Here is a 15435-nt window from a genome sequence, read left to right as displayed (position 1 = left end):
AAGCTCTCTTGTTTACTATGTCCAGACTTTTCATCTGTTCTATATATAAAACCCAACTGCAGGTGACTTAACCAAAAGTTTATTTGGTAGAAAGCAACTTAACCAAAAGTACTTTGACTAAAAGCAAAATAATCAATGTGAAAGAATTTAGTTGATATAAAAATTTGATTGGAAAATACTGACACCAGTTAACCAATATTTTTTTTCAAATATTACTTTGAAGCTACCCTCCATGGATCTCTCTCTTGAGAATTATTGAAGGGTCTTTTTTTTTTAACCTTAAAAAAATTCAAGTGCATTTCTAGTGAATCATTCCTTCTCTGTTCTGTGTATGATAGTGAAAATTTGGAACAACCTAACTCTCTAATGACAGGAGATGAGTCCCACATCTGAGCTGCTACTAAAATCCATGATCTCCATCCTTAGCTAACAAACTTTCACCTTGTCTTCAATCCACTCTAACCCCACCTCCTATACCCTCACTTTCAACAGATGGCTTTGCCTCCTTCTATATAGAGCAACTAGAAAACACCAGATATGAAGCCTCACATTCCTCCTTGGCCATCTGCAACCTCACCTCCACTCTTCTGTCTTAGCGATGGAGGGATCCTGCCTTTAGCCAAAGTTAATCCTTCTGTGCTCTGGGACTTGTGCTCTGTACTCTAGAGCCTCTCTCCCCTCCCCACTCCCTCTCACTCTCTCTCTCCTCTCCCCCATCACACTCTCTCTATCCTGTACCATCAATCTCTTCTTTACTCAGTCAGCATGTAAACAGTCACAAGTCTCTTCATCTTCATCCTAAAAAACAATAAAGACTCTCACCTGACACTTCGCTCCAGTCTTCTTTCCTTCCTCCCCTTCAGACCCAAACTCCACATGGGGTCATCAGCTCTTTCTGGTTCTACCTGCTCTCTTTCCATTCTCTCTTCAACCTGCCTCAATCTGGCTTTGGCTAAGATCACCAATGCCAATGGCCAGCAGATTGTCAGCTTCAATGGATATGTTTCTGTGTTTGTCTTGCTTGACCTCTCTGCAGTATTGGATGCCAACTTTTCCCTCCTTCACCAAAATTCCATTCCCTTGGCTGCCATGACAACTCTCCTTTCTGACTTTTCTTTTCCTTCTATGGCCTTCTATGGACTTTTCTATTCCTTCTTTTCCTTCTCTTCTTTCTATGACTTTTCTTCTCCTCCTCAGTCTCCTCTGGGGTTCTTTTCCCACTCACCTTTTGAGGACCACCATTTCCCAAGCCCCTTTGTTCAAACTTCTGCTCTTGTCCCTCCACCTCCTCTCCCTGGACCTCCTCAGACAACATTTATCCTGAGGACCTTCAGTAGAGCACAGTGGTTGAAGATGTGGACTCTGAGTTTGAATTCCTAGTTCCATCACTCACTGGTCGTTTTCCCTCCACCAAGCTACTCTCTAAGCCTCAGCTTCCTCAGCTTTGAAATGGAGTAACAAGACCTTTGCCATAAAGTTATTGTGAGGATCAAATATGATAATGCATATAAAACAATTAGCATAATTGGTATTATGCAATGCACTAATAAATGGCTCGGTTAATGTTAGCTATTGTTATTAACTTGCCTTAAGCTCCAAAACATCTGGTTAGCTAAAAAGGCATAACTCAGTACCAGAAATGATGCCATCTACTCGTTGATCACTGAGGCCAGAAGATGATGCAAAGCATCTCTTTTCTCTCCAGATTGCCTTCCAGTTGGTACACAGTCCACCTTGGATGTTCTTCTTTGGACACACACGATATATTTCTTTGCCCCGTCTCCAGTCCTCTTCCCTTTTCTACCCCTCTGTTGGAGCCCCAGTTCCACTCCGCTAGCATCACACCACGCAGGCGGGATTGCTACTGCCTCTCTCCTAAGTGGGCGCCTCCCTACAACCCTCCACAGGAGCAGGACTGGGTTTTCAGAGTCTTCCAAGGGGTCCCACAAACCTATCTCTAGTTAATAATGACTGCCTCTCACAGCAGTTTGATGTTTTTTCATGCTGTAAGATTCTCTCTGCACCTGGGATGAGCATTGAAGGGACAAAGAGGGGGAACAGGACAGAGAGACTTATTCTGCCACCACATTATTATTATTTTTCATAATTAATAATAAATTTTATAATATATGTCCAGAGACATGTATTTCGACCTGACATTCACCTGTACTAGATTGTATTCAAACCAGAATATAAAATATTTAACAGGCACTAAAACATCTTATTATACCTTGAACTCAAGATGCCTAATACTAAATTAAATATTTTTTTCTCCCAAAACTATTCCTTCTATTGTATTCACCACCTACCCAGAGGTACAAGCCAGGAACCCGTCCCTGGTTCTCTGTCCCAGCCTCTTTCTTATCCCTTATCCCCCTTATCCACTTCTACCTCCTAAATATCACCATATCACCTACTCTTCATCACCCCTGCAACTACTCATAACCCAGATCCCATCCTGAGTCATGGCCTACACCAATTCATTTCTGAATTAGATGACTCTCCTCTGAGTCACTATAGCAGTCTGTACTTCTCTCTATGCTGGTACTATCAGGCTGTGGAGTACTTGTGGGGCCTCAAACTTAACATCTTGATGCTTTCAGTGCCTAGAAGAAGGCCTGGCATCTAGTAAGTGTTCAATAAATACCTGCTAAAAGAAGGGAAAGATGGAAGAAAGGAAGGAAGGAAAGAAGGAAGGAAGGAAGGAAGGGAGGGAGGGAGGGAGAGAAGGAGGGAGGGAGGGGAAAGAGAAATCAAAGTCAATTACTAATCTTACAACTTTTTCTTTTGAGGACTATTTACGCACTTATATTTTGGGTATCAAATACTCAGGTCTATACATACTCTCTGCCTCTTCTGTCGGGCTCAGCTTGCTCTGCGGATTAGGGCTTCAGAGTAGTGTGAAATCCCATAGTCATTTACAACTTATGGAGAGAAGGTAATAATTGTCTCTTAATGCTTCTCCCTTTACCCTAAGTATTTCCTACTCTAACCTCTCCTTTAAGGCATCATGTTTAATTTCTTCAGGTTTTACTGGCCTTCTCCAAGCTTCTAGTCCTGGCCATCTGCTTCCTCTTGGTTTCTTATTTCCCCACAGGGAAGAGTCTAAATGGAGGACAGGAGGCAGGAAGGAAGGGAGGTTAGTGTTTAGAATGATTTCACCTGGAATAGTGGCGAGAACGCCATCAATGGAAAGACAGAGAGAGAGAGTTTCCGAAGACACTAGGGCAGGCACACGATATGAGTGTCCCTGGGAATTCTAATTCTCCGTCCCCGCATCCAGCTCCTCCTCATCTCCCAGTACATCTTCTTGCCTTTCATACTAAGATGATTCTCCACTGAATTGCCTAAAATTTCTCCTTAACCTGTCCAGTACACATCCAACTGCTCTCAAACTATTTATTAAAGGGACTTTAGCTCTTTCTTTTGAACACTTTAATAACATTTGAACAAATCAGAATTTTTTAAAAAAAAAAAAAAAAGCATACAATGTTCACCCAGTGAGGTACATAAAATGCCAATGCCCATTTGTCAGAGATTTGGGAGGTAGATTTAGGTGAAATTGGTATATATTGTGATTCTTTCAGCAGGCAATTTGCACAGTGGTGCTATCCTTATAAAAAACTGAAACTTACAATGGTAAAGAGAGACTTTATCACATATAACAGAACTGTTTAAGGAAGAAAAGCACTTTGCTTCCAAATATGCCAGCACAAGCAATATCAACATTTCAGTGCACACACTTTTGTGCTTTAGACATTATCTAAATATTTCCTCTGAGATCCCATGGATTCCCTTTTGCCCCTTGTGGTTACAGAATGGTGACCTAGTTTAGATCTGTCCTTACTCTTACACACACACACACACACACACACACACACACACATATACACACATACACAGTGTTTTATTGCTCATGGAAATTGAGATATTTTCTTACTAGAGGCTTACCATCAATAGGATCTTGAGCACAGACTACTTTTCAACGGTTTAGGTTATTCTAACAAGTATGAACTTGCCTAAATGTACTTGCTGGATGAGATGTCGAAACCCATTACTCTATGGAAATCACCAGTCACCACATGGCTGCCAGTTTTAACAGCCTCTTCCCAGTCCTCACCTTCATCAACCTCCACATAGCACTTGACACAGCTGACAACTACCTCTTTCTTGAAGGCCCCTTGATTTCTGTCTTGGGCGACACCACTCAGAGAGTCCTATTCCAACAGAAGCCAAGAGAATACAGATGGCACTGGGTCTGGAGGTTCCTGAACCTGAAATTGTCCAGGTGGAAATAAGAGACGTATCCTTTTGTCCAGATTGCATCCTTGAGCCTGTGCCAGAAAGCGGGTCCTTCCCCAGAGAAGAGTGACTCAGAAAGAGAGAGAAGGGTTAATATTCTCATCTTCAGGAATGAAAGCAGAGGGCAGAGATCAAAGGGAATTCCAGCTACTGTCCCAGCAAGAGAGTCAGGAACACAGACTGGGAATCAAAACCATACAAATTTTTTAAGATTCTCTAAATCTCATGGGTTTGTGAATTTTATTATTCCCGTTATATTAAGCAGTAGTGATTAGGAGTAAAATTTATTTCAAAAATAAATAGACAAGTAAATAAAAGGAGCTGGCAGTTTGTCTTCAGGGATCTGAAGAGGAATTAGAAGGAGCCGGGGGAAACCACATCCCTCAGGGGGAGAGAACCTCAGGGGAGTCAGAACTGGCCATGCCAGCACCCGGGAGGAGAGGAAGAAGGTCTCGTGCCCAAGACCTATTGCAAGGAGCACAGGAGAAAATAACAAACGCATCCAGTCTGGCAGGAGTGTGTGGAGCTTCTCCGTCTCCTCCGCCAGTTCCTTTTCCTTTACCTTTCCCTAAACACTTAAGATTCTTAAATCCATAACCCCAGCCACGCCCTCTCTCCTGCTCTAGACCCACACACCACGTACACTGCCACACCCCCAGCTGAGCATATGCAAAATGAACATCACCCTCTCCATTCCCAGCCCGTATCTGTCTCTTCTCCAGTATTCTTGATCTCGGTGGAAGACATCACAAATCTCCCAAGCACCAAGGCTACCATCTCAAACTGTCCTCCCCTTCGCCGTAAGCCATCAGCCATCAAGGCCCATCGGTTAGATAGCAGGTGCCCCATTCTCTTGCTTCTCAGTCCCTGTCGTATCTCGGGTCCTGGAGTCTCTCATAAGACTACTGCAATTGTCCCCTAGCTGCAGGAGTTCCACCTGCAATGTGTGGCAGGTGTGACTTTTAGGGGGAATCCTCACGACTCAGGTGAATTTACTTCCATACTGAACTGTGTACAGCTTGTGAGCCTTTATTTTTACTGATGGTGAGAAGCGTTGAACTTGTCACTTTAATAAACTTACGCCATCATCTCTGACCTAAAGCTCTTCCAAATCCCCCACTTCTGTTCCCTAGGATCCCTTCCCAAAACAAACTTCCCACATTCGAGCCCTCATCTTAGGCCCTGCCTTCCGGGGGAGCGCAGGCTACAACACCTTCCAGTCCTATGGTCTAAAAAGCTTCAAAGCTACATCTCCCCTCCTTTGCACCTGGTGTGCTGCGTGCGATCTAGGCTCTACCAAGCATCACATAAGACTCTAAGGGCCTAAGGGGCCATGCAGGTGGTGGTGACACAAGGAGATGGACCAGTGAGGCTGCCGAGGTTCTGTTCTTCTGTGGCAGCTGTGGCTGAGGTTCCAGTGTGCCCCCTCAGCTCACAGGTGCCAAGCAGTGGGCAGGGGCTCCAGTGGGGTCTCTGCAAGACCCATCACCTGGTTAGAGCTTCTCCAGGCTATGCTGCTCCTGGCTGGATACCTTCCATTCTCAGTTCTCTGGTCTTCCTGGAAATTCCAGAAGCTACTGTTGTAACAAGTTCCTTCCTATTAAAATTAGCCTCTATGATTCTGTTTTCTGAGATTAGGAATCCAGATCCAATGCAGTTATTCAAAGTCTTATTCAATGATATTGGGTTTTGTTATTATATAAGGGAGAAGCCATCCCTTTACACTTAGTATTGAGCAAAAATATCATGTATCAAAAGAAATTTTTACACTAGGAGATTTTGTTTATAGCTCTTATATTTCTACCTGTGAGGGTTCATTTAGACAGCATGAATCAATGCCTTGCTATTAATCATAAAGGCAAGAGTTTTACAAACCTTGAATACATAAAGTCCTGTTAATACTTCATGTATTTTAATAATAATAGCTACATTTTTAGTGCCTATTATGTATCAGTTATTGATCTTTTCTCAGTATGATATCTGATTAATCTTTACAACCACAGAAACTGAAGTTCAAATCACACAAATTGTAACTGATAGATTCAGTGTTTTAACTCAGGTTTTTCTGACCCCAGGCCCACGCTCTCTCCCCTATGCTATGTTCCTCCCTGACCAAAGGCCTCACTATAATCTGAGCCACACACTTCTCCTCTGGGCTCTGGCCCTCTGGCCTCCAGTTCACGTCACACTATCAGCTGAGCTCCCAGGGGAAGTGCTGGGCTCAGGAAACACACGTGCTAAGTCCTCAGTCCAGTTCACGTCACACTATCAGCTGAGCTCCCAGGGGAAGTGCTGGGCTCAGGAAACACACGTGCTAAGTCCTCAGAGACAGATGCATGGTCTGCCTCGTTGAAGTAAATCAGCAAAATACTCCCCTCAGCTCACAGTTGCTGTATTAATCAGAATTAGGTTCTGCTGTAACAGAATCATCCAAAATAACTATAGCTTAAATTAGTTTATCTCTTTCAAAAAATACAGAGGTTGGTTAGTCCAGGGCTGGAAAAGGCCTTCACACTCAGGAACCCAGGTTTCTCCTATCTTGCTTCTCCACTGCAGGTGGCTTCCATTCCCAAGGCGACTGCACAGCCCAAAAGGCTGATGGAGTTAAGCTACGCATCTACACTCTGCCAACAGGAAGAAAAGCACGCAGTCCCTTTCCTTTAAGGACGTCTCCTGTATGTTGCACTCACCACTTTCCTCTAACATCCACCAGCCAGAGCTCAGCTAAGACGAGTTCCATAGCTGGAAGGAAAGCTGGGAAGTACAGTCTTCGGATGGGGGTGGATCCTTGTGCCAAGCCAAAAGGGAGGAACAGGTATCAAGAGACAGCTGCAAACTCTGCAAGCAGAGTCTTCGATATAATGGTCTACTTTGCTTTGATAAACAATCTTTGTTTGTTTTTTTTTGAATTTTTGAATTTTATTTTATTTTTTTTTATACAGCAGGTTCTTATTAGTTATCCATTTTATACATATTAGTGTATATATGTCAATCCCAGTCTCCCAATTCATCCCACCACCACCACCCCCCGCCACTTTCCCCCCTCAGTGTCCATACGTTTGTTCTCTACATCTGTGTCTCTCTTTCTGCCCTGCAAATCAGTTCATCTGTACCATTTTTCTGGATTCCACATACATGTGTTAACATATGATATTTGTTTTTCTCTTTCTGACTTACTTCACTCTGTATGACAGTCTAGGTCCATCCACGTCTCTACAAATGACCCAATTTCGTTCCTTTTTATGGCTGAGTAATATTCCATTAGTATATATGTGCCACATCTTCTTTATCCATTTGTCTGTTGATGGGCATTTAGGCTGCTTCCATGGCTTGTTTTGTGGAGGAAATAAGAAATGTGTTTGTTTCTAAGAAAAAAGGTCAAAGCTTGAAGAAGTGGGGATATGAAGGCTTATTAATATTAGGTCAGAAGATAAAAATCTGGCAGCTCCTCTGTCACCAACTCAACTTTCCCAACTACCTACTCATTACATTTTCAGCTTTTCAGGATATCCTCTCCTTAATATGACTCCAGCCTCTGTACAGGACTTGCATTGAAGGTTCCTGCCGAATCTCAGACACAGCCTTCCTGCTGAGAGCATGGGACAAGCAGGGTGGTTATCTCAGTGACAGAGCCAAGCACAGGGCAGAGATAACAAACATCTCATAGGATCTCAGAGCCATTATTTCATCACCATGAAATGATTTCCCCTGGCCTTTCCCTTCCTTTTTCTCCATTTTTTGTACAAGAGTCATTTCACCCTTTACGAGCTAGCTCATTCGTTCAATAAACCGAAGCATTTTCCAGGGACTCCCTTAGGGAAGTTCACCATCCACTGCATGGGACAAACCCCTGAACAAATCATTGTGGAATCATGTGGTAAGTGCTATCTAGAGGAATAAAAAAGTTCTGTAGGAACCTAGAGGATCTCCAGGAGATATCTTGTGAGAGGTGGCGTATGAGGTGGTTTCTGATTCATCTCTGAAGCACTCCCCACCCCTGCATCCCCAGCACGGTGCCAGAAACACAATACCGTTTTCTGAATAAAAAATGGTACTATCGGGGCTTCCCTGGTGGCACAGCGGTTGAGAGTCTGCCTGCCAATGCAGGGGACACGGGTTCGAGCCCTGGTCCGGGAAGATCCCACATGCCGCGGAGCAACGAAGCCCGTGCGCCACAACTACTGAGCCTGCGCGTCTGGAGCCTGTGCTCCGCAACAAGAGAGGCCGCGATGGTGAGAGGCACGCGCACCGCGATGAAGGGTGGCCCCCGCTCGCCGCAACTAGAGAAAGCCCTCGCACAGAAACGAAGACCCAACACAGCCATAAATAAATAAGTAAATAAATAAAAATAAAGGAATTCCTTTAAAAAAAAAAAAATGTTACTATCCTCAGACACTTGGTTCTCATAATCTTTATGATGAGAATGTGACTGTTCTATTGTTCTACAGAAGCGCTCAGCAAGAAATGCAGCAACCCTTTCCGGAGATGTTCAGGCAGATGAACAGCAAGTTATTACCCCCGACCCCCAACACACACACACACACACACACAGACACACACACACACACAGACACACACACACACATACACACAGAGACACACACAGACACACACAGACACACACACAAAGACACACACACATACACACACACACACAGACACACACATACACACAGACACACAGACACACACGTTTCTTTATCTATTCTATTTAAAGATTATGTAAAATCATGTGCTATTGTGCTTGATCATCCTTATAGTAAATAAGAATATCCGTCTAAAATGAACTTTGTCTCTCCTACTGTAACTCTAATTCATTGATGATTTTAAAACCTACTAAAATACAAAAACAAAAAGTATTATAAAGACTTGTTTGTGGGTGGCTGTAGGTACTTGATATAGGTTACTTTCTTTCCATTCCTTAGTTAAGATCACAATCTGGTCAAAAAAACAACTGGGTTGGAAATGAATAAAATTTTGCAGAAAGGATTTTTGCCCATTTTTCAAAATTTGGGGGGTGGGGGAAGGGCAGGATGTTTCTACTTGATTTTTTTTTTTTTTTTTAAATTAATTAATTTATTTATTTATTTATTTTTGGCTGTGTTGGGTCTTCGTTTCTGTGCGAGGGCTTTCTCTAGTTGTGGCAAGCGGGGGCCATTTTTCATCGCGGTGCACGGGACTCTCACTATCGCGGCCTCTCCTGTTGCGGAGCACAGGCTCCAGATGCGCAGGCTCTGTAGTTGTGGCTCACGGGCCTAGCTGCTCCGCGGCATGTGGGATCCTCCCAGACCAGGGCTCGAACCTGTGTCCCCTGCATTGGCAGCCAGATTCTCAACCACTGTGCCACCAGGAAAGCCCTCTACTTGATTTTAATTAATTTTAGCCAAGTGTGTTTGCTCTAGTTTTCTTATAATAATGATTAGTTGAAAAAGTAGATGTCTAACAGAAGGGAATTGATTAAAGAAAGTATAATGTTACAAAATAGTATGTATAATACATACAAAAGTTACAACATAAACTGATTACTGTAAATTGAATTTTCTAGTATTTAGCAAAATATTTTATTGCATGAAAATAAACCAGGTAAAATAACCTAAAAATAAATTAGAAAGTTTTTTTAAATCCTAGAACCTTTTCTTTTGTTTTACTATTTTGGGGATTTTTTTCTTTAATACAAATCAATGTATACTCATTTCTATAATTTACAAGAGGAAAAAAAATGTAAAGATAACCCATAATTACATATATCAGAAATAACCACTGTTAACAAATTGGTATGTATCATTTTTTCATGTATCTATCTGCAAAAATGAAATGATTTCAAACATATTGTTTTATTACCCTCCAAAAACTACTTTCCCACTTCTCCTTCCGAAAAAGACACTAACATGGTGACATAATTAATGTAATAGCTTATCCTCAGAAAGAGCTTGAAGAAGGGCTAGAGGGAGGTGTGAACTCCTGGACCCCTGTGACAGATCAAGGATTCATCCCGCAGTTGGAGTTCTGTACTGTGCTGCATGGAACATGCTAGAAACAAAGGCTCAGTCCTTCTAAGCCTTCATTTCCTTGCCCACCACATGAGGATAACGATGCTTGTATCTCACAAATACTCTAACAAATGGGGTCAACTTTTAAATGAGCTTTGAGTTTTGGAAAAATAGCGGCATAGTATTTTATTATGTTGCTGCCTGCTCGTTATTGGTATTATTATTATTCAATTACCTGGCTTTGAATTTTAAGCACTCTCTTTTAGAATATCTCTGCTGATTAGCCCTATGGCACCCTAATCAATCCTGGACTCTGCTGTTGTTTTAAAATTTGTCAATTCTAACTTACTTGAATAAACATTCTTAAGCCTTTTCCATGGAATTTTTTGGTAAATTCCCATGTGGACAGCATGGTAGGGGTTGAGTTTTACTTTGTATTGGTATTTCCTGCACCATCTCTCTGTTAACCCCCAAGCCCACATCACAGTGATATTTACAATGTCCAAGTCCATGGTGGCTTCTCCATGTAGGGGAGACACTGTCGTCCCACAAGCTTCCCTTTGTAGAGGAGTGGGAGCTGCGGGCCACTGAGATTCTCGTGGGGGGTTGTCCAGATGGGAATTGTCAATGCTGGGAAGTGAATTATGCTGCCAGGAAAGATTGCTGAAGCCAGTAAGCCCTTGCTGAAGGTTGCCTGAGGCCACTTCATCAGTAACCCCTGCTGCAACACAAGGACTGAGAAATGGCCAAAAAATTAACACAACCTCACCCTATCCTTGGCCTCCACCTCAGCCTTTATAATGTTGAGTCCTCAGAGCCCACAAACAAGGGAACCTTTATTGAAAACATGGCTATGCCCTTGTTCATTTAAGCCTCACTGTCTTTTACCAAGTACCGAGAAATCTACTCAGGGACACACAGGACACACAATCTTCCAAAACACAGGTGCTGGTCTCCTAAGGACATATAGGATTTTTCTAAACTAAGATTTTTTTCCTCCTCTACCTCTGTATGTGTTTTTCTTCTAATTCTGATTTTAATTCTTCTTCAAAACCTTACTTTTCTCATTCTCCATGAATTCCTCTTTCACAAAATGGACAGAAGACACCTTTACTAAGAAAAAAGTCCGTGAACCATGCGTAGCCTCACATGAATTCACAAGCAGGCACTGAGATGATGGGGGTCTTTCACAGACACTTGGTGATTTTCTGTCCCACGGGACAGACAGCCTGACCCTCTGGCCCCCACCTGCACACTCACAACTATTCAGGACCAGCCAGGGAGCCAAGCTTTGAAAATAACAGGCGAAAAAACAGGTGTCTTCCGCAGAGCCTGGTGCTTCCCAGATGGGAGAAGCGATTAAGGAGAACAGGAAGTGCTCTCTGCAAAGCTGGGGACAGACTGAGCGCTGTGCTGCTCTGCTGAAAGTGCCAAGGTCATTAGTGAATGGTTGGAAACTATTGTTCATAAAAGGAACTTGCACAAACGTGAAACTCTCTTAACAGCCCTGTTTAAATCTACCTCAAAACAAAGGGTTGTCAGTGAAGAGTTGGACTGCTTCCCCGCCCTGGGTTTACCCACACGCAGACACCTCGTAAATCTCCCAGCTCTTATTCTGGGTGCTCCCCGAGTGACAGCCACGTCTCCTCCCTGCCCTTCCCTGAGTGCGCCCTGAGCCCCCAGAGACCCCACTTCAAAAATACACAAAGGCTGGGCTTCCCTGGTGACGCAGTGGTTGAGAATCTGCCTGCCAATGCAGGGGACACAGGTTCGAGCCCTGGTCTGGGAAGATCCCACATGCCGCGGAGCAGCTGGGCCCGTGAGCCACAACTACTGAGCCTGCGCGTCTGGAGCCTGTGCTCCGTAACAAGAGAGGCCGCGATGAAGACGGGCCCGCGCACCGCGATGAAGAGTGGCCCCCGCTTGCCGCAACTAGAGAAAGCCCTCGCACAGAAAGGAAGACCCAACACAGCCAAAAATAAATTAATTAATTTTTAAAAATATATATATATATAAAAAAAAAATACACAAAGGCTGAAAAGCATCCCCACCTTGGAAACTAGTCCCTAATTCTCCACTATGGAAATTTAGGAACAATGATAAAAACTAAGTTACTAAATTTATTTCCCTCTAGGGTTCTGTGAGGGTCCAGCACATTTTAAAACAGCATTTTCCAGTCACCTTCCTGCTTCGCCCTTTCCAGGGTGGAACCTTCAGCGCACTGACCTCACCATCTCCCACTGGCAGGAAAGCAGCCGGATTCCCTGGGGCACAGCAGGGCCCAGTGAGGAAGCTACACAAGGTGCTGCCCGTGTAATGCCTGGCCTGGTCTGGATTACTCACACTCTCTCTCTAATAGGCCGTATGTTACAGGAAACTGGTCCCAGAGCCTGGGTCTCAGGGCGACTCCCACTCCCCAATACCTGGGTCATGGGTAAGGCTCCCAGGGGCAGGAAGCAGAGGGCGGCTGGAGTTTGTGCTTTCAAAAGACCAAAGAGACAATGAGGGCCCAAAGATGGCAAAGTGGTTCTGATGCCAAAATTCATGACTGTATGTGCCATCCGACATTTACAGTCTCCACATACTGGGGAGATTGAAGTTTGCTCCCACTTACAGGCTGGAGAGATACTAGCTCCAAGGTTCCCAAACCCAGCTGCCCAACAGAACCCAGCAGGGTGCTTTTTTTACTGAAACATAAATTCCTAGGTCCTCAGAATGACTAAGTCAGAATTTCCAGAAGTGGGGCCTGGAAACTGAATTTTTCAGGCCCTGGAGGGGCCTAGTTGCAGAGTCAGGTCTGAGAATGGCTGCGTGAGATGGCTTTCTGTGCCCCCTTCCCCAAGCCTAGAGACCTGGACACATTACTGAGTTTCCCTGGAATGCGTGGCCTGCCCACACGCTCCCAGATACACCACTAAAATGCACTTCCTTGGGAAGAAACAAGAGAAAGAAAATGAAAAACAGAAACACAAATTCATTCTTAGCATAAACAAAAACACTGCAGCCCGGTCCTCCACTTCTGCCCAAGATGACTCTTCCCCAGCTCACAGGGCACAACTTTGAGGAGAGCGAGAGAGAAAGGCAGTTAGTTGCAAGGCTGATGCTTGAAGCTTGAAGTGGATTCCACGCTGTAGACCTGTGCCACAGCCATGCACCCACTTGGTATGAGCCACTGTCTGCATGGGTATCCCACACAACTCTTGAGCTACTTAACTCTTCAGTAATTCCTCGAGAAACAGCACTGCCTGCTCACCTCCTGCAATGCATGGAGAATCTACATGCCCATGCCTATACACACATGCTGAGCTCAGCACAAGGGGCTACCCTTCTCGGGAGAACAAACTCTCCTGGTGGGACTGCCTCTGCCTTTAACCCAAACCCAAGTGGTTCTCCTGCCACAGCACCGGACCTCAACCCCAATTCTGTACCGTTCGTGATACAAAGGGCAGCCTCGATTCATGCTTTAGAGAGGTCCATACAGTTTATGACCAAAGGAAGAATAGAAATGATACCATTTTCAAACTGAACTGGATCCCTTCTTCTACCCTCTAGCTCAAGTTCATTTCTCAGGCCCTCCTCCAAAAAGATCATCAAAAAACAAATGCTCTAAACGTCAAAAGGTTCTAGAAGAGAAGGTACAGAAGTCCATTCCCCTCTCCTCCAGGAGCATACCCTGACCCAACGCACACATACTAAAGGTAAACGTGCAAAAGATATAACCAAAATAACCAAAAGTTATTTTTATGCGCCATCCCTTAAAGAAGAAATAGAGACAGTGAAAATATTTACATTATCCAACTTGGACAATACAAATCAATATCCATCTAAAAAACTGATTTTAACCAAAGAATAACTGTAATAATAGTCATTGCCACACCTCAGATGGCTCCATTGTTTTGTTCTGTGATAGCCACTTGAAAAACAAATTATTTTATAGGCACCTGGCTCATTATGTATTACAAATTAAATCTTCATTTATCTATACGCTGCAAACGGTACCTATCCATCGCCATCACTTAAAAACCCATTGCCCTTCTTTCTAGCCTTGTTAATTTCCAGATGCTAATTAAATTTAAACTCATAAAAGTATCTGTTTAGCATGCATGACAAGATCATCTCAATATCCATTACCCACTGTATATTCCAGCATGTTTACCCACAGTTTTCTATTTGCTTTGTCATCTATATGCCTCAATTTCAAGGGACAGACTGGAGATTTAACCTGGAATTCAATCTCTCTCTTATTTCAATTCTACCCAAGTTGTACCCTCTGCTTGATGGCTTCATAAGCAACTTTCTTTCAAAATTGCTAAGAATGACTTCCACATAATAGCACTTAAATATGGAACAGAAGGATGATAAAGAAATTCTGGGGGAAAGCTATATTTCAGCCCCTTTTCACCAGGACATTACACAAAAAGAGAAGACTTGCAGTCTCTGGAGACCCACAGCCACTTATTGCCCTAATAAGGCTGACAGTCTAAAAGCCACACAGATAATAAATGGTGTTGTTCACGATCAGCATCTAACATAAAACATGCTACCATCCCACAGGAGTGTCCCGAAGGCCTGGGAGAGGATTCAAAGTATCACCCAGCAGAAATGATATTCACATTCTCTCTTCTCACTAACACAAGTCCACACAGCAGGCAAATAGCAGAAAAGAGAGAAGAGCTCTGCCTCAAGGTGGCTGTGTTCTGTTCAGAGGTGTCTCTGCTCCGACCTACCTTTCTCAGCTGGAGGGATGTTCTCTCGAGGACTTACACTGGTCCTTCAGATGTGTCTGGCCCATGTGAGGACGTCCACGCCTCCATGCCCATGTCAACAGAGAAAGGGAATGTGTCACCACAGGCCCAAACAATTACCCTTTGCATCAGGGTATAAGTGAAGGCTCCACAAAGATAAAAACAGGCTGTAGTACCACCTCACCTTCATTTAGCCCAAGAAAACGTAATATAAACACTTGGAGTCACAATTCCACACAACAGAGCCTTCCTTATCCCCTCCAGCCTTTATCACAAAGCTTGACAAACTTTTCTTTCTTTCTTTTTTTTTTTTTTTTAATGAAACTCTCTAGGAGTTAAGCCAGCATTTTTATTTTTATTTATTTATTTTTGGCTGTGTTGGGTCTTCGTTTCTGTGC

The 15435-nt window shown here is 43.6% G+C and overlaps 1 protein-coding gene and 1 long non-coding RNA gene across 4 annotated transcripts in view; one reads left to right on the top strand and one right to left on the bottom strand.

The window, feature by feature from the left end:
* LOC309625107 (uncharacterized protein) overlaps positions 1–15435 on the bottom strand; it is a 758084-nt gene that overhangs the window by 655480 nt on the left and 87169 nt on the right. The gene's annotated exons all lie outside the window — the stretch shown is intronic.
* LOC309625141 lies at positions 8673–9733 on the top strand. Its single transcript, XR_014242348.1, has 2 exons — positions 8673–9337; positions 9658–9733. It is a non-coding gene; the product is annotated as an uncharacterized lncRNA (long non-coding RNA).

This window comes from Balaenoptera borealis, assembly GCF_965194805.1.
Source record: "Balaenoptera borealis genome assembly, chromosome: 3".
Taxonomy (NCBI): Eukaryota; Metazoa; Chordata; class Mammalia; order Artiodactyla; family Balaenopteridae; genus Balaenoptera; species Balaenoptera borealis.
This window is presented reverse-complemented; position numbering and strand designations above follow the sequence as displayed.